General features: G+C 36.2%; 1 long non-coding RNA gene across 1 annotated transcript in view; it reads right to left on the minus strand.

Annotated features, from left to right (window-relative positions):
* Positions 1-23,405, minus strand: part of LOC148941860 (uncharacterized) — a 42,225-nt gene extending 18,820 nt beyond the window's left edge. The window contains exon 1 of the long non-coding RNA XR_016143187.1: positions 22,689-23,405. This is a non-coding gene — a long non-coding RNA (uncharacterized LOC148941860). The remainder of the gene's footprint in view (positions 1-22,688) is intronic.
* Between the last annotated feature and the right edge of the window lie 1,593 nt (positions 23,406-24,998).

Raw genomic sequence — 24,998 nt, forward strand, 5'->3', positions numbered from 1 at the left:
TCCGTGTTGAATAATTCAAATAGGGCTTGTAATATTTGTCTATATAGTATTAAGTAGGCTTGATGAGTTGAAATTTTTTGTGTACTTTTCTCATTTAGATTGGGTAACGGTTGTTCGTCGTGCGTTGCGTAATTTCCATCGTAAGGTTTTCCTTTCCCTGTAATCGGTAGTTTAGAGTTTTGTATTAATTTTGTTTTAGCAACGTCTTTTGCTAAGTCTTCAATATTATCCACCAGTCTTTTCTCTCTGTCTTCCTCAGTGTTCGTTCCAAATGTCATGTTGATTCCTGTCCTTTTCTCGTTAGGGTCATCTATTACGAATTTTGATTTTTGTTTGGGTATAACCGAAGTTGGAAATCCTTTATTATCTTTATTATGTATTATTTTACTGGCCTGTAGTCCTTTGTTCGATCTAAGGTATTGAAATATCGACGCCTTGAGTTCATTTGTGTTTTTTCTAGCTTTGTTACTTGCTGGAACAAGGTTTCAAAAGGTTTGGGATCCAATTTCATAAAGATTTTCCATGCCTCATGGCTAACTAGCAATGAATTTTCATGCTTGAATATTACTCCGTGTTTTATCACTTCTTGGGCCACTGCATGAACAACGAGAATAAGGATGATATTCTTAGGCCTCATCTTAGTGTTTTTTTTTATAATTAATTTATTATTTTTTGTACCAATTTTTATTTGTAAACTTTTTTTTTTTAATCTTTTTTTTTTTTTTTTTTTTTTTTTTACTTAGTTTGTTTCTTATTATGTAATCATTTTGAGGCATTGACCAAGGAAGACTGACTTGTGATCGTAAAACAGAATGATTATTTAAAGGTTAGATAGGTTTGGACAGTAATGTTAGGATTTTAGAACTTAATTCTGGCAGTTATCTCTATCTAATACTGTTTTATATATACCCTTAAGTTTTAGATCTTACTCTTTTTTTTTTTGCGTTATGATCCTTGAGTAATTAAAAAATATTCACTCATGAGTAAATTAAATAATTAAAAATGTAAAATAACTTTTTTGTAAGCCTAAAATAAATATAGTATTAGCAATTCCAATATATCTTCTTAATAGGTGTCTAAGTTATTAATGAGTTATCTCTTGATTTGTCGTGTCGAGTTTAGGCACTTCTGTTAACTTTAGTGTTGTTATTTTTATGGGTATGTCTATTGCTTTGGCCAATTTTAACCAGTTTCATAAATAGTTTAATACCGATGGATTTTTACTATTAGGATTCAGGGTCAAATAAAAGTTGGTTGTAATATCGGATTTCCGCTAAAGGATGATGTATGCCTTCATATTTGACACATTGGGGATTTTTTTCGAGGCTATAGCAAATTTTGGGGGCTCTACATTTATCAAGGAGTAATAAGTCTGTTTGGGTGGGTCCCTTGCAATAGAAATACTTGATATTGAGGTTCTTTTGTAGGCGTCTTATCAATAATTGTAGACAGCCAAGTTGCTTTGCGCTTCTTTTCCTATATTTTGTTTTGACTTCCCCTCTAGCTGGACGATACTTGGGGAAATTTGCAAGTGCTAAACCATACTTATAAGTGTGGGGTACATACCCTTTAAGGTTGTAGGTTACATTCCATTCTTTCTCATATATTTGATTTCCTTGTTCGTCCACGACTAGCATAGCTGCCGAATATATAATGTTTTCCTTTGCGTTCATTATGCTAATGAACTCAGTATCAATTATCGCCCTTCGAATAGGTTTCGACTCCATTGTTATGATCTGAAAATGCTCACAGTTAGGACCTGGGTCGATTTTTTTCATTGAAAATCCAAGGGAAGAATTCGTCAAAACAAATCAAACGTTGTATTTTGGCGAGCCCTCCCCCCAGACATCCCACGAAACGTGGTCCGTCTAATTAGGTTTTATTACACAACTTAATACTGAGTAGGGGATAATTTTCCTAGTTCCTTTGTAGAATATAGGTTGAAAATACGGTCGGTAGGGGAAACTGAACCTCCCCTCCCCATGATATAAACTCCGTTCTTGATCCCGATGATTGGGTACATTATAGGTTGTCCAACTGATTAATTCACATTTATAGGGGTATAGTTAAATTTTTTGTGAGGTAGCTACCCAGTAGGCAGAATGTGCTACAGAGGATCTAAAAATACTATTTGTCATTACGGTCGACCACGAGCTTTCCACGTCAGTTCCTTGGAATGGGGAACTGTCCTGGAATTTGGAGATTTGGGAGCCAGTCTTGCGGCTCGAAGTGTGGCCTGGATACGACAACAATGATATCGTTACCCCCACACTCCGAATCACCAGAACACTCCGGCTTTTTTCAGTTGGATTGGATGCATCGTACTGGGGTGGTACGTGTAGTTTTTTGTATCCAATGAAATTATTCGAATTAATCATATGCATTATTACCTTTTAAAAAGCAAAAGGATTTGCTTTTCGGGAACTGATATATGTTGAACAGAATTTCTCTACAGCATTTTTATAATCATATGATTTTTGCTCGTGAGCTAAAAGTTAGGACGCCTATCCATTAAAATCTTTTAATCCTATACTGATTAAGCGTAATTCCATCTATCGGGTTTTTTAACAGTTCTACCTGACTGTGTCGTTATTTTATCCTCTGTTTCTTGCGGTTTTTTCTTTTTCGGGTTTTCTAGCGAAATAAGGTCAAACTTTTTGTATTTTTTTTTCAAAAACTCTTGGCCATTTAATTTCGTTTTTTTACCGTGTGCGGCTGCTGAGGTCGGCCTTGATTTCCCAATTTATTTAGCTACTATTTGGTCTGACTCACCATCAGAATCTTCTGAACTGTTTTCCGACGAATCCGGATTAGAACTTTTAGAGGTGGCACTTTTTGTGGTATCACCTGCCATTCCTTCGTAAATTTCTACTCCTCTGGAAGTAGAAGGTTTATTCTTAAAGTCTTTGCCTTGATTTCTCAACTTGGGGGATTTCAAAGATTCTTGAGAGCTTTGGGAGGAATCAATAGTTTTTGCGGGGTTCCTCTATTGTTTGAAGGCCATTTCTTCAGGGGGATAGGACATTCTTTGCACAAAGATTTCCTTCAATGAAGTCCACTTTTTAGGTTTGATCTTGGATTCAGTTATATCATGATGTTGACTTTGCTGGTCATCGTTGGGAGTTTTATTCTTGGGCAATGTACTCTGAATCTTTTTTATGGGGAAATTAATTAAATCCATAGCTTCTCGCAGGTTTGTTTTAATTAAATCTTTGAGAGGAGTTTTCTTTACAGCAATGCCGGGGGTTTCTACAGCTCTGTTTAATTCCTCCTGTAAAGACAGGGGCCTTTCTATTGGTGTTGTAGGGGAAACCATATCGTCTGGAAATCTTTTGGGGGGACATGGGGTCGAGATTCTATCGGGGAAAAATGGTTTTTTTGGAGATATTGTATAATCTAAATCTCCTGCGTTTGCCGATGAATAACTTTTTGGGCTTTTTGGCGTTCTTATTCTTACTGGTGTTAGGGATTTTTTCTCTGGAATAACTAGATTTTCAATAGCCAAAAATTCTTCAAAGTTTTGTTCATCACTTTCATTTTCAAAATAATCTTGTTTAAAATTGAAAGGTTTTAGCTCTGCCAATCTTGACCTAGGGGGCTCATTTTCTGAATCTGATGAATCAGTAGAAGAGGGTTGGGATACCCATCTCTCTGGAAATTTGGCTGTTTTTATTCGGCTAACATGCACTTTGTAAGTTCTTCCACTATCGGGCTTTTCCATTTTAAAGGTATATTCATAATCGTACTTTTTGACTATTCTGTACTGTCCAGAATATTTGTTGGAAAGTTTTTTTCCTTGCGTTTTCGCCTCGTTCTTTAGGTAAACGAAGTCTCCTACTTTGAAATCTATATTTCCCTTAACTTTGGGTTGGTTTCTTAGCTCTTGGTTTATTTAACATTTTTCCAGCTCTTGACTAATTATTTTATAAGTTTTCCTCATCCTATTTATGAATTCTTGTTTGTAATCTTCTCAGTCGTTATAATAAATTCGAGACTAAATAATTTAATACTACGGAACTCTAAAATCTATAACAAAATTTTAAAAACAATGATTTACTGTTGTTTGTTCTGTATAATCAATGTTTATTAATTTATTTGAATAAGGTAAGAATTTATCCCAGTCACTCCAATTGTATTTCTTATAAATAATTAGAAATTTAAAAAAAATTTTAATTAAATTTTATATTTTGCAATTAACTTGTTGATGGTGCGGCGCTGTCACCATTTTCTCTATATTAAGGAAACTCATTAAATCTTTTGTTACTTTTGCAACAAAATTGCTCCCGTTGTCGCTCAAAATTTTATTATGAATGCCGAATTGTAAAAATAAATTTGCTAATACCTTAAATGTGGCATAAGCACCTTGATTTTTTAATGCTTTTGCAAAAGTAAATCCGGAAAAATGATCCACAACTGAAAGAATACAAGTATTACCTCTGCTAGAAACAGGTAAGCCTCCACGTGTCCCGAATAGGTCAAATGAGATAATATCAAAGGGTTAATTCGCTACTGGGACTCTTCCCAGTGGAGGATTTAGATCAGCTGGGGGGATTTTTTCTAGGTTATATGGTTCGTATGTATTTACAAATTCTTTAACTTTTATCAGTGCTGATTGTACCTAATAGTATTGTTTTAACTTATGGAACTTTTTCATAACTCCTAGATTTCCACCTGTGTCCGAATGAAAATATTCAAATGCAGTCCCTATCAAGTTTTGTGATAGTACAGGGATTATCGAGGTTTGGTTTCTCTTTGTCTCAGCAGTCACAATTCTGCACAGTATTTCTTCATCAAGGTCGTAGTAAAAATTATCTATCTCTTTTCGAATAGTTTTGAATTTATCCGGTAACGCCTCATCATTCACAAAATAATCAATTAGTGCTAAACACATTTCGTCCTTTTTTTGCTTTCTTTTTATATTTTCCAGAGACAAGGGACAATAGTTAATCTTATTTTCTTTTACTGCGTCTTTGACTTTGTTTTTCTTACATCCATGTTTTCTTTTAGCAATTATGGCGTCACCTTCATTTTCTTCAGTTTCCGATGGACTATTTTCTGGATATCTACTCAAAAAGTCGCAAGCTGCGTTTTGTTTTCCCTTTAAATGTTCAAATTCATAATCTAGGTCTTGGATTTTCATAATCCATCTAGATAGAATGTCCGTGGGATTTTTAAATGTGCGCAGGTACTGTAAACTTTTAAGGTCTGATCGTAATATAAATTTTCTACCAATTAAATAATGTCTAAATTTGTTCAGGTGGTAGATAATAGATAGCAATTCTAAGTTAGTGGCGGAATAACTGCTTTCGCCTTTTGATAAGGTTTTACTTGAATAGCATATAACTTTTTCTATTTGTTTAGGCGTTCCCTGTAGAGGGTTATAGTTTTCTACTGGGATTGTTTGCGAAAGAATTGCGCCTATGCCCTTTGAACTAGCATCCGTGGTAACGATGAATTTTCCGTTTTTGAAATCAGGGAGTGATAAAATTGGTTCAGAAAAGAGTGCCTGTTTGAGTTGGTCTAGGGAAGTTTGAGCTTCCTGGGACCCAGTAACATTATGGGAGTTTCTTTTCGTTAATTCCGTGAGGGGTTTCGCAATTTGGGAATAATTGCGTACGAATTTTCTAAAGTAGCCAGTAAGGCCTAAAATTCCCCTAAATTCTTTCATAGTTCTGGGGGGCTTGAGGTTTTCAACAGATTTTATTTTATCAGGGTCTGGGGATATCTCTCCCTGGGCTACTACTACTCCTAAAAATTTAATTTTGGATTGAAATAAATTTACTTTCTCGGGCCGGCATTTTAAATTGCCTTGCCTGAATTTCTCGAACACCTTAGCTAAAGTTGCTAAGTGCTGCTCAGTGTTTTCCCCCACGCATATAATATCATCAACAAAATGAATTATATTCTTTAATCCTCTTAACAGGTGCAACAGAGGTCTACATACCGCGCTTGAACTTGTTTTAAGCCCAAATGGTACTCTCAAGTATTCATAAGATCCGTATTCGGATGCTGAAAATGCAGTTTTATGGACATCCTTTTCGGCTATTTTCACTTGGTGGTAGCCTTGTCTAAGTTTTAAAGAGTTGAAGATTTTGTATTTGCTTGAAATTGATTCAAGAATTTCGTCTATTCTTGTTAAAGGACATTTGGAACTAACTGCTTGTTTTTTGAGATCCCTATAATCCATCACAAGTTTGATATAGCCATTCTTTTTTGATACTAAGATTACTGGTGCACTCTACGGACTTATACTTTGGCGTATAATTTCGTTTCTTTCTAATTCATGGATTTTATTTTTAACCACTCTTTGTGCTTATATGGCACACGATATGGCTGTTTTGCTACGGGATTACCAGTCGTTAAAAATGAATTCTGATAAAAATGAATCAGCCCCATATAAACATAAGATTCAGAGAATAAATACCAAAAATTACATAATAATTAGCATAATTTTTTATTAAGTTACAAATCAGTAATATTATCCATTTTAAATTTGTTTAAAAATTGCGATTTAGTCAAAGGATATTCGTTATTTGAAGTTTTAATACCGTTAACTAGGTTTCTTTTAGAATTTTCCCATTTATTTAAATCATTTTCTGTTAAAACCTCGATTTGGACTAAACAAGTCCCGTTTTTAATTGTAATTGTATCGTTTTCATGGTTATTGGTTACCCAAATAAAACCTTCCCCTTTGTCATAAGATATAATCTGTTCCTCGCATAACAGATTTTCGGGTATTTCAGACGGTGTCGCAAAACGTATTTCTGATTTGCTAATTACTGCCTCGATCATTTGTGATATTTGAATTTTGTGCATCGTTTTAGGAGGGACTTTTGTTTTCCTTATCGCAAATCCGTAATATTTCTCTTCATTTTCGGTGTTTATTAGATTCAAGCTGGCGCTATGCTGCGCCATTGCGGCATCTTGTGGCGCCACGTTGGGTTTTACTATGTTTTTCCACAATTCCACTATTTTCTTAATTTCATTTTATCTGTACTGTCGCATATCTCCTATTTTTATTTTCGCAGATTAAATACTGTTATTATTTATATTTACTTCATTTCTGCGATATCTCTCAGGATAATTGAATAAATTTCCAATTATGCCATGTCTGTGTAAGACATTAGTTTCGACACACTTTACAATTCTACGATTATAAATTTTTTTTACTGTTATGTTGTCTTCATAACTTCTGTCTAGATTTCGTAAGGTAGAAAGTTCATCAACCACCTGAGATTGATTAAACCATTTATCGGTGGATGCGTCTCATAGTAGTTTCTTAGACCTTAGAAAATTTGCCCCTATAATAGCTTCATATGGAAGATTGTTATATATAATGAAATTTGTCATGAAGGTTCTATTGTCCCTTTTTATTTTTAGGTAAATTGACCCTTTTGCATTTAATTTATGAAGTGTAACGTTTGTTAAATAGGGCTTATTAGGGTTCTTTTGTCGCCTAATGTGCAGAGGCAACATATTAAGTACGCAAAAGTTTATGATATATACAGTAGCTCCACTGTCAACTAAGGCCGTAAAGTAAACATTTTCTACACAAAAATCATTAAATATAGGTAACTTGTTAATAATATCACTACAAGAAGGCACTAGTATTGTTTTGGACCTATTAAATATCCCTGACACCCTCTGAATCCAACTTCTGTTTCTGAGGGGTCTGAAGCGTTTCCCTGAAAATTTATTTCATTTGTTTGTGCCTGTAACAGATATTGGGACGTATTAGGTTCCTTAGGCATATTGAAATGATTTACGTCTGCCTGTCTTCGCCATGTATTATTATGGTAACGTGGATATCTCGTGTCAGTGCTATTTGCTGGCACTGCTTGCCAGTGCCGTTGGCTTGTAAAGTTTTCATTTCTCATCGCCAAATTTTCAGGATTTCTGTATTGCATTCTCGCATTATATTTGCCTTGGCGAGTATTTGGGTTTTCAAACCGGTAATTAAGTTGCCTTCTGGGGAGAGGGTTTTACAGATTTGGTTGGTACGCATTATAAGGTACTGATTGGCGCAATCCCCCTGGCTATAGCCTATTGCATGACCGGTGCTAAAATTTGTCCTTCTGAACAAATGGTTACCGTAATTTTGCGTATTACCGACAGCATTTCTTGGTATGGGATTGGTGACGTAGTGGCACTCTCTTGCTATGTAGCCAACACGATTGCAGTTATAGCACCTTAATATTGTAGGGTTAATGGGCTGAAAACGTACTGTTTTCTGCCTAGCGGGTTCTTGCGTTTTGTTTATTTGTGCTACTGGGGAGTTATACCTTGAAAAGAAATTGGGGGATGTCTTATAGCCCTTGAAAATTAGGTTCGCGTTTGAGTCACCTAGGCTGTTTATTTTTGCATTACTATGATTAGCAACACTTTTATCAACTTCGATTAGTTGCTCTACCTCCTGGACTGCAAGATCCAAAGTCTGAATATTCTTGGATATTACTACTCTATATAGTTTTGGGGTTAGCCCTTTCAAAAAGGTATTTAGTATGACTTTTTCATACAGTTGCCCAGAACCACTTCCGTATTTTGCTTCTACAGAAATGCGTATATTATCCAGATATTCCCTTATATTTTGTGAAAAATCAAAGTTCACTACTCCATGTTTTAATTTATTTATTGAACTGGTTTCTATAAATCTCTCTTTGAATGCTTTTAACAAGTCATCAACCGTATTTATTGGCAAGTTGGCGTTATTTCCTATGGTATGTTCGACCTGTTTTAGAAAGGTTAAGGCCTGGCCTCTTAATCGTAGAAGCAGCATGTCTTTTAACGCTCCAACGTCTGTTTTTGTTAATTGTACAAACTGGGTTAATTGGATATTAAATTCGTCAATATCTGATTGACCATTGTATTCCGGGATAGATTTTGCAATCTCTATGTTTTTTGCGACTAACTTTTGCACTATTAATAAATCGTTTAGGTCGTCCATATTTTTTTTTGCGTTTGTATCAAATTAAAATTTTACTTAACCTATTTTGGGGTAGGCTATTATCTCCTATGAGATATTCTAAAGGGTTTCCCTGTAGTAGCTTAGCGGCAATAGGCCTAATCAATTTATTTATATGTCTGTATCTCTCCAACAATCAAATCCAAATTACAAAGTTTAAACAGCCCAACTAGTTCGCAGTCTTCCTCCAATTTCCGACACGCGCCATTTGTAGCGATAAAAGAATTTCCTACCGACCGCGCCATTTGTAGCGATGGAAGATTGTTGTTATTGATATGGGTTGTGATAGATTTACTTCCCTATTTCTTATTTCTTACATTTGAACCGGATGCCGTAATTTCTCTAATATACATATTAATCGAATTGTATTTTAATGCTGATATTGAATATTTTTGAATTATTTCATTTAATTTAATCCATTAAAAGTTACGAGGAATTAAGAATTATTGAACTAGAAACACTGACGTCTCAGAGCTTTGTTTCCACGGCGCAATTAGATCTTGCTTAAGAGATACGAATTCTTATAGGCTAGCAGGGGTTAGAAACTCTTTCTAAGCTGTGGCGATGACAACTTTTGGTGCTTGTAGGGATGAAAAAGCGTGGCCTCTTCTTCTCGGGCTATCTGGAGATCAGATTCCTTTGGGAGCGTTTACCTTGGAGACCTGCGAACTAATTACCCACTATCGGACTAGACGCAGACATACAAATGAAACAAACACATATAAAAAGACAATAGATTTATTGAACTTACATGCTTAGTTGTACAGCAACGGGTCACTTCAATGACAATAATGGTGATCGAGATTATTTGCGGTACTAATCGTATCAGATCTGACTTAAGATTAAAATTAAAAAACACATTTACCCCACTCCCAAACGCAGTTCTTTCGTCCTGCGCTGTAGGGACTGCCTGCCATTGGACCAAGTCACCCAAGGACGCAAATCTTCGTCCAATAATCTCTCTAAGATTTTTCAGATGATTCAGGAGTTCACGCAGTTTGTTTTGCCTTTTAAACTTCCTCAGAAATGTTGTGCATTGCATTTTTTTGCTACAATTATCTTAGCGAAATTCGAACGACTACGTCGTTGTTTGACTGAAGATAGAACGCAGTTTCTCTTTTTGCTGATTAAAAATTTAGACTCTTGGAAGCGGTATTGGAACTCAATTAGGGACTGTTTAATTTCTGCCCAAATCATCTTTAGAAGGAAAGAATCTTGTATTTTAAATATATGGTATTCTACTGATGGTGCACTAGTATGTTTCGTTATTTGTTGTACTCTATAGTTGCGTTGTGGTTCCTTTAATACATGGATATAAATTAATGTTTGTTTTATGCACGAAATGTTCTTTTACTTTGTAGCAGATTGTCTCTGTTGTAACTTAGCTTTTTACTTTTCCTTGGATAATTTCTTTAAAAAAAACTTTATAAAATTCTTTTTTTTTATATTTAAATTTACAATAAGTTTAAATTTCTTAGTCACTTTTGGAATCAAGCAGCTAAGGCACACAACATCCTTGGTTTGATCAAGAATTTTCTGACAAGTCACCAACCTAAAGTTATCAAGAAGCTTTACACAGCCCACTGACACGATAAACCACAACACAAAACTACAAAAATATTCCATGTCATATTTTCCAAGGACAAAATTCAAAAATGCACTTTGAAACATCAACAGAATGTAACACCGATGAGAAAAACCATGACACAACACTAAAAAAAATATTCCATGTCATACATTTCAACGAAGATTTTTCCAAAATTCACTTTGAAACAAAGTTTTTATAGAATGTGTTGTCGTAGAAACTTCAAAAAGGGCCCATTCGATTAGAAATTACAATAGCTAATGCCGTTTTTAATAGTTGAAAGTAATTAGACGGCAACTAACAACCTTTCCAAGCTACCCATTTCCCCAAACACATCCAATAAAAATTTTGAGATAGCCATTTTGTTCCAAGAAGTTAAAGTTCATGAAATTATACCTTTGCGCAGGACACTCCCCCCACAGTCTTCAGGGCAAGGGTGATAAGTTATGCCCTGGGGGCATATAAGTTTTTATTGAAATCTTTGTCGTAGAAACTTGAAAAAGGGCTCATTCGATTGGAAGTCCAAAGGTCTAGAGCCCTTTTTAATAGTCGAAAGTGATTTAAGGGCAACTAGCCCCCCTTTCCCGCTCTTCTTTTCCTCAAACAAATGGAATCATAATTTTTAGATAGCCATTTTGTTCAGTGTTGTGAATTTCCGGATAGAAATTATGTGTTTGAGGAGGACACTCCCCAACAGCCCTCAGGTCAAGGCTTGTAAGTTATGCCTTGGGGGGATAAAAGGTTCTTCATAGAAAGCGTCGTCGTAGAAACTTCAAAAAAGGCTAATTCGATTGGAAATTGAATTGGCTAGTGCCCTTTTTAATAGTCGACAGTGATTGGAAGGCAACTAACACCCTTTGCACGCTCACCATTTCCTTTAACATATCCAATCAAAATTTTAGATAGCCATTTTGTTTCACGCCGTTTAAAGTTCGGGAAATTATACCTTTGTACAGGATACTCCCCCCACAGGCTTCAGGGCAAGAGTTGTAACTTATGCTCAGAGGCATATAAGATTTTTATTGAAAGCTTTGTCATAGAAACTCGAAAAAGGGCTCATTCGATTGGAAATTCAAAGGGCAAGTGCCATTTTTAATAGTCAAAAGTGATTTTAGGACAACTGACCACCCTCTCACGCCCACTTTTTCCCCAAACACATCCCATCCAAATTTTTAGATATCCATTTTGTTTCACGCCGTTTAAAGTTCGTGAAATTATACCTTTGTACAGGATACTCCCCCCACAGTCTTCAGGGCAAGAGTTATAAGTTATGCTCGGGGGCATATAAGGTTTTTATTGAAAGCTTTGTCATAGAAACTTGAAAAAGGGCTCATTCGATTGGAAATTCCAAGGGCTACTGCCCTTTTTAATAGTCAAAAGTAATTTGAGGACAACTGACCATCTCACGCCCACCTTTTCCCCAAACACATCCAATCCAAATTTTTAGATAGCTATTTTATTCAACATAATTGAATGTTTTGGAAATTAGGTCTTTAAGAATGACAACCCCTCCCCCCCCCAAAATCCTCGGGGCAAGGGTTGTAAGTTAGGCCCTGGGAGCATGTAAGGTTTTTCTAGAAAGCAATGTTGTAAAAACATCAAAAAGGGCTCATTCAACTGAAAATTAATAGGGCTAGTTCCTTTTAATAGTCGAAAGTGATTGAAGGGCAGCTAACCCCTTTCTTACACCCAGGATTTCCCTAAACATATTCAATCAAAATTTTGCGATATCAATTTTGTTCAATGTAGTCCAAAGTTAAGGGATATTAGATCTTTTAGGATCATAACCCTATCAGAGCCCTCAGTGCAAGGTTGTAAATTATGCCCTGGGGGCATGTAAGGTTTATACAAAAAGTTGTTGAAGAAATTTCAATAGGGCTCATTTGAATGGAAATTTAAATTGCGCTTTTTAATAGTAGAACGTGAGTGGAGAGTAATTAACCTTTCTCACGCGCCTGCCATTTCCACAAACACATTCAATCAAAGTTTAGAGACAGTCATTTTGTTTAACGTAGTTTAAAGTTCTTGAAATCATGTATTTAAGGAAGACAAACCTTTAGAAATCATCTATAAAGCAGACTTTGAGTCCGAGAAGACGAAATATTTTTTGATAGTCGAGGTTTTCCTTGAACTACCTTAAGTGCCTCAATTATAACTTTTATCTCAGCAGTCAGAATGGAAGATCCATTTGGTTGCCTTGAACAAGTATTCAAAGAGTACAAAATATGGACAAAATTTGGCTGAAAATGATATATTTTCTGGTGCTCAGTGGACATATTGACGGAACAGAAAGTTCTGATAAGGTATTTTCTGGTCCCTGAACAGGGACCTGAAAATTCCCTGTCTGTTGAACTTGGTAGACTATTTTCTATAGGCCAATTTGGTAAAATAATTCATCCCCTCCTGTCATGGAGTAGTCTTCTTTTAGATTCCTTATTTGATATTGTCTCCAATGGGATACCACCAGATGGATAATTTGACAGTGCATATATATTCAAATCTTTAAATTGGCCAACCAGTAGGCCTATATTAAGCCTAGGAGTCCAGCTGGACATAAGGAAACATAATAAGAAAACAATTATTACTCCATAGCCTAATATGCAGAATAATCCTAGTTAACACGTTATACAGGGGGAGAGCCTTTATATTCACTCCTTTCCTTTTTTCTAAGAAATCCTTGAATTTCTAAGGATGTGTATATTCATAGAATATATACCCTCACCCCCTAATGTGCAAATGTATAACTAGAATTGCATCCTCAATCAAAATATACATTCATTTGCATCACAAATGAACTTTACTTCCATATGGGATACCCTACCCCCAGATGGCTAACTTGACAGTGTATATATATACAAATCTTTAAATTAGCCAACCAGTAGGCCTATATTAAGCCTAGGAGTCCAGCTGGACAAAAGGAAACATTAAGAATCAATTCATATTGCATAAGAGAATAATCCTAGGCTAGCTAACAACATTTGCAGGGGGGGCCTTTACCTTCACTTCTGTCCTTGTTTTTCCAGTTTTTCTAAGAAATTCATGAATTTCTTAGAGCCTATATATTAACAGAATATATAACCCCCGGTCAATATATACTAAATCATATTATTTAGTTAGGACTAAAGTGAATACACCATTCTAAGCCTTTTTTTATGCTGATTATGAATATAGGCTTTTCTATCGGAAATGAACTTCAGCCCCCCACCCTTGATATCGGCAAATTAAGGGTTAGGTTAGGGTAGTGTACGGTTAGCCGATATAGAGGGGGAGGGGGCTGAAATTCATTTCCAATATAAATACTTATTATACTCATAAACACTATAAAAAAGGCATCGAATGGTGTATTCACTTTATTTTAAACTCAATAATATGATTTGGTATATATTGACAACACCCCCAACAACCTGGATATGACCCTGTGTACCCACATAATCATTAAAACTAAATAAAAAACAATGTAGGCCTATAATACCCAAATTATTTATTAAATTTTTTTTTTACCGTTTTCACTGGGATAGCGCCCCCCTCCTTCGCCACTTAAGGTTTAGGGTTGGATAGTTGAGGTTTGTGATCCCACATATAGGGGGGGGGGGGCTGAAATAAATTTACGATATATATGATTATTATATTCGTAATCATAATAAAAAAAAGGCATCGAATGGTGTATTCACTTTATTTGAAACTCAATAATATGATTTGGTATATATTGACAACAACCCCAACAACCTGGATATGACCCTGTGTACCCACATAATCATTAAAAGTAAATAAAAAACAATGTATAATACCCAAAGTATTGATTCAATGGTTAGTTTAACGTTTTCACAGTGCGAGAGTCCCCCTCCTTAGCCACTTCCGGGTTTGGTTAGGTTTGGTTGGGTTAGGTATAGCCTATATAGGGGGGGGGGCTGAAATTCATTTCCGATATAAATTCTTATTATATTCGTAATTGCCAAAAGAATTTTATTTGGTGTTCCCAAAGAATTCTCCCTCTCAAAGACTTTGTCTAGTGGTCTCAAATAAGAGGTTTTTTTTTACCTGCAGTTTTAAGACTGATTTCTGCGCCATAACATATTTCACATGGGTTAAAACCTGGTACCCCCCCCCCTCCCCCAACAACCTGGCAATGGCCCTGGGTACCCACATAATGATTAAAAGTAAATAAAAAACAAAGTATAACACACAAAGTATTGGTTCAATGGTTAGTTTACCGTGTTCACAGTGCTAGAGCCCCCCTCCTTAGCCAATTCAGGGTTCGGTTAGGTTAGGTTGGGTTAGGTATACCCTATTTAGGGGGGGGGGGCTGAAATTCATTTCCGATAGAAATGCTTATTATATTCGTAATCAGCATAAAAAAAGGCATCGAATGGTGTATTCACTTTATTTGAAACTCAATAATATGATTTGGTATATATTGACCAATATATACCAAATCATATTATTGAGTTAGGACTAAAGTGAATACACCATTTGATGCCTTTTTTTATGCTGATTACGAATATAATAAGCATTTCTATCGGAAATGAATTTCAGCCCCCCCCCCCCTATATATGCCACTTCAGGGGTAGGTTAGGGTTGGTTAGGTTCGGTATAGCCTATATAGGGGGGGGGCTGAAATTCATTTCCGATAGAAATGCTTATTATATTAGTAATCAGAATAAAAAAAAGGCATCGAAGGGTGTATTCACTATATTTGAAACTCAATAATATGATTTGGTATATATTGACAACAACCCCAACAACCTGGATATGACCCTGTGTACACACATACTGATTAAAAGTAAATAAAAAACAATGTATAATACACAAAGTATTGATTCAATGGTTAGTTTACCGTGTTCACAGTGCTAGAGCCCCCCTCCTTAGCCAATGCAGGGTTTGGTTTGGTTAGGTTAGGTTAGGTATAGCCTATATAGGGGGGGGGGGGGCTGAAATTCATTTTCGATATAAATGACTATTAAAATCGTAAACAGCATAAAAAACGGCATCGAATGGTTTATTAAATTTATTTGAAACTCAATAATATGATTTGGTATATATTGACAACAACCCCAACAACCTGGATATGACCCTGTGTACCCACATAATGATTAAAAGTAAATAAAAAACAATGTATAATACACAAAGTATTGATTCAATGGTTAGTTTACCGTGTTCACAGTGCTAGAGCCCCCTCCTTAGCCAATTCAGGGTTAGGTTAGGTTAGGTTGGGTTAGGTATAGCCTATATAGGGGGGGGCTGAAAGTCATGTCCGATAGAAATGCTTATTATATTCGTGAGTGCCAAAAGAATTTTATTTGGTGTTCCCAAATAATTCTCCCGCACAAGGACTTTGTCTAGTGGTCTAAAATACGAGGTTTTTTTTTACCTGCAGTTTTAAGACTGATTTCTTAGCCAGAACATATTTCACCGGGGTTCAATCCTGGTACCCCCCCCCCTCCCCCAACAACCTGGAGATGACCCTGTGTACCCACATAATCATTAAAAGTAAATAAAAAACAATGTATAATACACAAAGTATTGATTCAATGGTTATTTTACCGTGTTCACAGTGCTAGAGCCCCCCTCCTTAGCCAATTCAGGGTTTGGTTTGGTTAGGTTGGGTTAGGTATAGCCTATATAGGGGGGGGGGGGGCTGAAATTCATTTCCGATAGAAATGCTTATTATATTCGTAATTGCCAAAAGAATTTTATTTGGTGTTCCCAAAGAATTCTCCCTCTCAAAGACTTTGTCTAGTTGTCTCAAATAAGATGTTTTTTTTTACCTGCAGTTTTAAGACTGATTTCTGAGCCAGAACATATTTCACAGGGGTTAAAACCTGGTACCCCCCCCCCTCCCCCAACAACCTGGATATGACCCTGTGTACCCACATAATGATTAAAAGTAAATAAAAAACAATGTAGGCCTATAATACACAAAGTATTGATTCAATGGTTAGTTTACCGTGTTCACAGTGCTAGAGCCCCCCTCCTTAGCCAATTCAGGGTTAGGTTAGGATAGGTTGGGTTAGGTATAGCCTATATGGGTGGGGGGGGGGCTGAAATTCATTTCCGATAGAAATGCTTATTATATTTGTAATCAGCATAAAAAAAAGGAATCGAATGGTGTATTCACTTTATTTTAAACTCAATAATATGATTTGGGATATATTGACAAAAACCCCAACAACCTGGATATGACCCTGTGTACCCACATTATGATTAAAAGTAAATAAAAAACAATGTATAATACACAAAGTATTGATTCAATGGTTAGTTTACCGTGTTCACAGTGCTAGAGCCCCCCTCCTTAGCCAATTCAGGGTTAGGTTAGGTTAGGTTGGGTTAGGTATAGCCTATATAGGGGGGGGGGGCTGAAATTCATTTCCGATAGAAATGCTTATTATATTCGTAATCAGCATAAAAAAAGGCATCGAATGGTGTATTCACTTTATTTGAAACTCAATAATATGATTTGGTATATATTGACCAATATATACCAAATCATATTATTGAGTTAGGACTAAAGTGAATACACCATTTGATGCCTTTTTATGCTGATTACGAATATAATAAGCATTTCTATCGGAAATGAATTTCAGCCCCCCCCTATATATGCCAATTCAGGGGTAGGTTAGGTTAGGTTGGGGTCGGTATAGCCTATTTAGGGGGGGGGGGCTGAAATTAATTTACGATAGAAATTCTTAGTATATTAGTAATCAGCATAAAAAACGGAATCGAATGGTGTATTCACTTTATTTGAAACTCAATAATATGATTTGGTATATATTGACAACAACCCCAACAACCTGGATATGACCCTGTGTACCCACATAATGATTAAAAGTAAATAAAAAACAATGTATAATACACAAAGTATTGATTCAATGGTTAGTTTACCGTGTTCACAGTGCTAGAGTCCCCCTCCTTAGCCAATTCAGGGTTAGGTTAGGTTAGGTTGGGTTAGGTATAGCCTATATAGGGGCTGAAATTCATTTCCGATAGAAATGCTTATTATATTCGTAATTGCCAAAAGAATTTTATTCGGTGTTCCCAAATAATTCTCCCTCTCAAGGACTTTGTCTAGTTGTCTAAAATAAGAGGTTTTTTTTTTACCTGCCTTTTTAATACTGATTTATGAGCTATAACATATTTCACCGGGTTTCAAACCTGGTACCCCCCCCCTCCCCCAACAACCTGGAAATGACCCTGTGTACCCACATAATGATTAAAAGTAAATAAAAAACAATGTAGGCCTATAATACACAAAGTATTGATTCAATGGTTAGTTTACCGTGTTCACAGTGCTAGAGCCCCCCTCCTTAGCCAATTCAGGGTTAGGTTAGGTTAGGTTGGGTTAGGTATAGCCTATATAGGGGGGGGGGCTGAAATTCATTTCCGATAGAAATGCTTATTATTTTTGTAAATCAGCACAAAAAAAGGCACCGAATGGTGTATTCACTTTATTTGAAACTCAATAATATGATTTGGTATACATTGACCCATACTCTAACCTAAATACCCATCCATGAAAGTTTCGTTTCCCCAAGCAAGACCATTTCATAGAGAGCTAAAAATAGCAATTGTAGAATTTTACCGAATTGCAAAATTTCTGACTTCAGCACCCCATACTCACCTCTTTTCTTGATTAGGAATTTCAAGCACAGGCTGATTAAAAAAAAAACAAGCGATATTCTTCGATAATCTATATATTAATTCTCTAACAATAACCACTAGAAGTTTACAAGTTTCTTGCAAGTCCTCGGTAGTATAGTGGTCAGTATCCCCGCCTGTCACGCGGGAGACCGGGGTTTGAGTCCCTGCCGCAGAGATTTTTGTGAAGCCTGTTTTTTTTGTTCAGGATCATTTATCAACATAATTAAATTGTCATTGATATTATTACAAAAATTGACTAAAGATATTATGACACATATGTTTCTAAAGTAATGGATTTTCACTGAATATGATTGCAAGATTGAAACGGGTAAGTAAAAATGAACGCAAACCTGGCTCAAATAGAGGGGTCACCCACCCACTTTTCGCCACCTGCCGTGCATCTCTGAACGCCATGTGTACCTCGCAGTTCTGCCACGCATGGTGCAGTCCCTGCAGCGTCAAAAACGTAAAGACGATCAGAAAAAAGAAACAAGCAGAAATTCTAGATAAATAGAGTAACACAAACATAAATAAAATTTTCGATCAACAATTAAATCAATCAAGAAATAAACTTGTACCATTTGAAAAACTATTTTTCGTAAATAAAACGGTACTTGTGCATTATACGGGCCAACAAAAGAAGTCAAGTTTGGTTAATGCTAATCAAATAAAATAAAATAGGATGAGTATATAATAGCTTAGAAACGAATTTGCGCTATATATTTGCACATAAGGGGGTTGGGGGGGGGTAAAGGAGAGCAGATATTAAATGCGTAACCTAACCGAGGGACCTATCCCCCCTACACCCAAAAAAACAATAGTTTAAATATTGTAAACGTAATGAAACGTGATTGCCAAAGAATTTTATTCGGTGTTCCCCAAGAATTCTCCCTCTCAAAGACTTTGTCTAGTGGTCTCAAATAAGAGGTTTTTTTTACCTGCATTTTTAAGACTGATTTCTGAGCTAGAACATATGTCACAGGGGTTCAAACCTGGTACCCCCCCCCTCCCCCAACAACCTGGAAATGACCCTGTGTACCCGCATAATGATTAAAAGCAAATAAAAAACAATGTATAATACTCACAGTATTGATTCAATGGTTAGTTTACCGTGTTCACAGTGCTAGAGCCCCCCTCCTCAGGTTGCGCGCATAATTAACAAGCAACAAATTTCTAATAGAAAATCTATTCTAAAGTAAGTGAAAGTCCATAAAAATTAATTTGATTTAAAAATCCAATAAATGATTATAATTCATAAGTATAAAAATTATAAACCGCATTCAATTTTGACGAAAAAGAAAGAGTCAAGCAAATGGAGTCAAAGCTCAAAATGTCTAAATATGTCAAGGTGACAAGGCAAAAATGTGGGCTTACTCTTATTACCTTAAAGAGGAAAAGCCTAGCCATGGGTTCTTGAAACACAGCTTCTTACAAAGCTGAGCGTCTATATGGAGGAGTCGCCCTAAAGGACATTCTACCTAAGCCGCCACTTGATTCTTCAAGACGGAGGTTCAACATATACATCAAACTGGCTAAAGGACTAACGACATTTCTAACTAACTAACAACAACTCATAGCAGCTCTAAGCCCCCTGAGGTAGAAAAGGACACGAACTCTCTTCTTTCCTCTCTATTCAAAGTTTCTCTCTCTGGCCTCTCCCATTAAGTTCCCACTTCGTTTAAATCCTTTATTATAACCTATCTCAAGGGCAAAACAGGGGAAGGCAGGGAGAAGTTAAAATCCTTCTAGAACATCTAGAACATCTCCTCTTCTAGACGAAACATCTCCGAAGAATCGAGGGACTTCACTGGACTGACTTCGTTAGCAACCAGAGCCTCTTGTCACGTACGGCACAAACCTATTTTTCGAGAAAGCTCGCCCAGCGTACTGTTCGGTGGTACGGCCATCTTCTTCGCATGTCAAGCGACGCCCCAGCACGGTTCGCATTCGAGTTTGACCCCACCATGCACGGATGGAAGCGACCCAGAAGATGCCCCACCCCTCCACAAAGTGGAAAGACAAAGTCGATGAATTCCTTGCCCTAGCCCATATCCCGGTGAAAAAACTGCGAGCCGGGCAAACGATAGGTCAACCTGGAGGCACCTGGTCTCATCGTTCTCTACGCCGAACCCTCGGCAGGAGCCTTAAGTCAAGTCAAGTCTTCTAGAACACCAATCAAACAGTTCGTGGTAACAAACTGTAAGTAAGGAGTGACCCGGCCCAATAGTAACCGAAACTCTAAAAAATGGAATTTTGATACCAATAGATAAATCAAAAGAATCAAATTTTTATGCCGATTTCAAATATATAAGTTTCATCAAGTTTAGTCTTACCCATAAAAAGTTACCCGCCTGATAAAATTTGCCTTATTTTTGAAAAAAGGGGAGAAACACCCCCTAAAAGTGATAGAGATTTATTGAAAATCATACTATCAGATTCAGAGTATCAGAGAACCATACTATTGAAGTTTCAAGCTCCTATATTCAAGAATGTAGAATTTTGTATTTTTTGCCAGAAGAAAGATCACGGTTGCGTGTTTAAATGTTTTTTTTCCCAGGGGTGATCGTATCGATCCAGTGGTCCTAGAATATCGTGAGAGAGCTCATTCGAGCGGAAATTATAAGTTCTAGTGCCCTTTTTAAGTGACCAAAAGAATTGGAGGGCAACTTGGCCCCCTCCCTCGCTCATTTTTTCCCGAAGTCACCCGCTCAAAATTTTGAGAGAGACATTTTGTTAAGCATAGTCGAAAATCTAATTAAAATGTCTTTGAAGATGACTTAATCCCCCACTGTTCCCAGGGGAAGTGCTGCAAGTTATAAACTTTGCCAATTGTTTATATATAGTATTGGTTATTGGGAAGTATACAGGCGTCTTCAGGAGTATTTTTTTTGTGGTGGGGGGGGGGAGGGGTCGGAGGCGGGGGCCGGGGGCGAATCTGTCCAGACAGGATGTGTCTTTGGGGGAAAGGAAATTCTACTAAGGGGGTACTGGATTTCTTAGAATTATTTAAAAAACGATCAGAAATAAAAAAAACAAGTGTGTTTCAACTGTAAGTAAGGAGCAGCATTAAAACTTAAAAAAAACATAGATTATTACGAATTTAAGGGGGTTTACCCCTTAGTGAATGACTTGCAATTTAAACTAAAGTTCTTCATTACATAAAAAATATCTATATATTATAATTAAAAAGCTGTTGCGATTAAGGGGTTCGTGATTAGAAAAAAGTTTGAACTTTCGCGTAAAGAGCAAGGTATTAACTTGGGGGCGAACTCCCTAAAATACGTAATAAAAATATACGAATATAGAAATTCGCTGCGTAAGTTAATTCTTAAGCTACGTCAGAACAAAATTTCGAGAAAGCCATTTAGCCAAAAAAGGAAAATTAATATGCGAATTAATAAGCGAGAAAGCTATTTTGCCAAAAAGGAAAACTAATATGCGAATTTCGTTTTAATTATTCATGTACGGTGAGCCAAAGTCAAAGCTGCATTAATTCAAAAACGTTCAAAAAAAACAACAAGTTTTTGTAACTGAAAGTAAGGAGCGACACAGAAATTATTCCGTATATGAAAGGGGCTGTCCCCTCCTCAACGCTTCGCTATTTACGATGAATTTTGACTCTGTCTCACAATTTTATTTTTTTAAACTATAAAAACTTTCGCGTACAGAGCGAGGCGTTAAGGAGGGGACAACCCCTTTCATATACTGAATAAGTTCTGTTCGTTTTAAGTTTTGATGTCGCTCCTTACTTTCAGTTAAAAAAACTTTTTTTATTTGATCTTTAATTTGCAAGGGGTAACATGAGACTAGCTTCAGTTAAACAAACCTTTAGTTTGACAAGCGTCAAAGAATTTCTAGCTGCTTTTTGCCTACCTTTTTTTTATTTATTTTTTTTGCCTACAATTTTTTTTATTTAATTATAAATAGATCGGGCAAGATTTTCCAACATTTTGGGAGAAAAGATACTTTTATTGCAAAAGAAAACTTTTAGTTTTCAAACATAGCCCAAAGTTATATAGCCCCCCCCCCCCAACAAAAACTTGTGCGGGTACTCCTGACCTCTTCCCTTCGGATGCACGGACGGCCTGATTTCTCTTTGGTGGCAGTTGGGTTGCAAAAATAACGTATATTCGTGTTGTATATTTCTCAAAAAAAACTTGATTTTTTCTAATAAACGACTGGATAATTTTTCCTGAAATTTGCTCATTAACATTTTTGGCCTGAAAAAGGATCTAGGTAGGTCTTGACTATGGTAAAATTCGTTCAGATTCTCAATTTTGACAGAAAATATTTCAGTCGATCATTCTGAATTAAACTTATAGACCATCAATCAACTAAAACAAAAAGCAACAGAAAGAACAATTGTCATCTTTGTAATCAGCTTTGAATTAATGCTTTGAATGTGTGAAGGAAAGAGCACAATCAAAAACTTGATGACACGATACGCTATATAGAAAGAATATATTATAAAGAATCCATGATTAAAAAGAAAGAAACAAAACTCACAGGCTGGCAACGTCCGAAGCAAACACGGAAATTGCACTGGAAGCTTATGCTATCACTCGATGGGAACTTGAAAGCATTAAAGGAGGCTGCCAGAGTTCCATTTTCCGGGTTATAGTCCCAGTTACCAAAAACAGCTGGGTCTTTAGGGCATCCATTTTCGTCGGTGACTTCATACTTGGTATCATCACCATCTGCATTGCTTGTAATGGCGTAACATGAGCGAGCAAATCCTCCGTATATACCTTAAGTTAAAGTATGAGGGTATGAGGATGACTCAAAGAAAAATGTTTGAAAGAAAAGAGTTCACTGAATGTCGTAATTCACTGAATGCCAAACGCTTGTTGCTTTCGTTAGCTATCAAAATTTGTTGGGTCATTCGTTAAGTGAATTGCATCTATCAAACGAGTTGAAAACAAAAGCGTATTAAACGCGTTAGTAGATCCACCCTCTGAGATCCCTAAACTTAAACTGAGACTGGGAGTAAATTTGTATCTTTTGCATATTTTAGGGTTGGGAGGGGGGATGTTAGAAAAAAATCAATAAAAGGCACCGCATGTTTAATATATAGAAAACTAAAATATAACTTACAACTTCAAAAATCAACATAGCTCTACATGAGCAAACCCGCTCACCAAGTATTAGTGAAATTAAGCGGTACTTATTAAGAATCCAGAACACCCGCGACAAAGACTGCATCGATAAAGACCAAGAAGCTCAATTAAAAATTTTACTTTTGTACTTTATAATAGTCGAAAGTAATCAGAGGGAGAATCCCCCCCCCCCCCGACCATCATTTCCCCAAGCATTTCTGATCAACATTTTGTTATGGCTATTTTGTTCAACGTAGTTGAAAGGTCTGGGAATTATGTTTTTGAGGATCAAATCCCTCCTCCCGTAGCCCTCAGGAAAAGGGTCGTAAGTTATGCCCTTGGGGCATATTGGGGCACGGTTTTAAAGAAATTTTTGTCGTAGAAGCTTCAAAAAGGGCTCATTGATTGGAAATTGAGAGGACTAGTGCATTTTTTATCAGTCGAAAGTGACCAGAGCGCAATTGTCTTCCTCCATGCCTATCATTTCCCTAGACACTTGCAATCAAAATTTAGATATAGCCATTTTGTTAAGCCTATCAGAAAGGTCTGGAAATTATGTCTTAGAGAATAACAAATGCCCCCAGCCCTCAGGGCAAGGGTTGTAAGTTATGCCCTGGGGAAAAATAGGGTTTTCATATAAAGTGTGGTCACATAAACTTCAAAGGGGGCTCATTGGTTTGGTAATAAGACGCTCTAGTGCTCTATTTAAGAGTCAAAGTGATCAGAAGGCAGCTACTCTCTCCCCTCTACACACACGTCATATGGTCCCTAAATGCGTCTAATAGAAATTTTGAGACAGCCATTCTATTCAAAATAGTCTAAATATAATATAACAAGGTTTTTGGGGTTGAAGAAAAACCAGAGATTAGGGGCAAGGGTTGTAAGTTATGCCCAGGGGGTTTTAAAGGTTTTTATGGAAGGGATGGTTGTTTAACTTCAGAAGAGGCTCAGTCAGTCTCCCTGAAAAAGACTATGTCAATATAAAACGAACAAAAATTAATCAAAAAAACTTTTTGCACAAAATAAGTTTTTCAAAAAAAAAGTAAAGAACTCCATTAAACCAAAATAGAACAAAAATAGAATCAAACAATCTACCACTACGAAAAATCAGTCTAAAAAAATAAATTAAACCCAAAACAAACAGAAATTAAAATAAGTCAAACTCAAAACGAGCGGAAATTAATCTGAGTAGGGTTCTAAATCCAATGCTTTCTAAAAGCCAGAATATAATTTGTACTTTACTGAATTTTTTTTTTAATGTTTTCACTTTTATAACTAAGAAATCAAAAATTAATTAAGATTTTAAGGAATAAATATCAGCATATGTATACTAAACTGACAATGCACATTTTTTTCAGTACATTCATTTGAATATTTTTCAGTTTGACTTATTTTAATTTTGTGTCTGTTTTGGGTTTCGTTTATTTATTGATACTGATTTGTCGTAGTTGTATGCTTGGTAGATTATTTGATTCTATTTTTGTTTATTTTTGGTTTCAATAGAGTTCTTTAATTTTTTTTGAATAACTTATTTTATGCAAAGTTTTTTTTTACTAATATATATAAAGGGTGACCGTATAAACTTCGGAGGGGGCTCATTGGAATGGCAGTCAGAAAATTAGTGCCCTTTATGAGATTCAGAGTGATGGGAGGGTGGACATTTTCCCCACCACACTTCGTATTTAGTAGAGTGCTAAGTTATACTTTGGGGAGATTATGT

Source organism: Artemia sp. Qi Xiang Cuo, chromosome 17 (assembly GCF_049724085.1).
Source record: "Artemia sp. Qi Xiang Cuo chromosome 17, ASM4972408v1, whole genome shotgun sequence".
NCBI classification, from domain to species: Eukaryota; Metazoa; Arthropoda; class Branchiopoda; order Anostraca; family Artemiidae; genus Artemia; species Artemia sp. Qi Xiang Cuo.